Below are 827 nucleotides of genomic sequence, written 5' to 3'. Positions count from 1 at the left end.
TGTAATGCAAAATTAAACCATATCGATGTAAACAACATTGCTTTGTTTGTGGAATGGGAGCGGATGCGAGAACATTAGGTGCACCGGTGCAACCTAGGAAAAATATTAGTCGCACCCTAGAGCCCTGTGAGCTAACGGACACAAACTAGCACGCTAGAGCCCTGTGAGCTAACAGACACAAACTAGCACGCAAGAGCCTTGTGAGCTAAAAGGCACTAACTAGCACCCTATAGCCCTATGAGCTAACAGACATTAACTAGCACCCTAGAGCCCTGTGAGCTAACAGACATTAACTAGCACCCTAGAGCCCTGCGAGCTAACAGACCCTAACTAGCAACCTAGAGCCCAGTGAGCTAACAGACACAAACTAGCACGCAAGAGCCTTGTGAGCTAACAGACAATAACTAGCACCCTAGAGCCCTATGAGCTAACAGACACTAACTAGCACCCTAGAGCCCTGTGAGCTAACAGACATTAACTAGCACCCTAGAGCCCTGTGAGCTAACAGACACTAACTAGCATTGGTCATTGCTGAAAAAAACAGAGACGGGACAAAATGTTGCGTTTACTGGTAAACCTTATGACCGACGTAGGACTGACTGCTATCTTTTGTGGAATTTTCCTCACGTTCCTCTATCCTCTGTGACTGTCTACATCTAGAAACTAAGCTGCGCGTTGCAGGGAACAACTCTGACTGGCATGTGATCAGAGAGTGGTTTACGGAGCGGTAGATTGGCTTTGCAAAAAAAAACAGAGCGTTCTATGAACGGAATGTCGCATTTAAAATATCGCTCGATCACGCAAATTTGATCGTGGGAAGCCAAAAT

General features: G+C 46.1%; 2 protein-coding genes across 14 annotated transcripts in view; both read left to right on the top strand.

The window, feature by feature from the left end:
* rnf217 (ring finger protein 217) overlaps window positions 1–827 on the top strand; it is a 33,066-nt gene that overhangs the window by 26,561 nt on the left and 5,678 nt on the right. The gene's annotated exons all lie outside the window — the stretch shown is intronic.
* The window catches only part of tpd52l1 (tpd52 like 1), a 16,666-nt gene that overhangs the window by 10,161 nt on the left and 5,678 nt on the right, over window positions 1–827 (top strand). The window lies entirely within an intron of this gene.

Source organism: Etheostoma spectabile, chromosome 18, assembly GCF_008692095.1.
Source record: "Etheostoma spectabile isolate EspeVRDwgs_2016 chromosome 18, UIUC_Espe_1.0, whole genome shotgun sequence".
NCBI classification, from domain to species: domain Eukaryota; kingdom Metazoa; phylum Chordata; class Actinopteri; order Perciformes; family Percidae; genus Etheostoma; species Etheostoma spectabile.
This window is presented reverse-complemented; position numbering and strand designations above follow the sequence as displayed.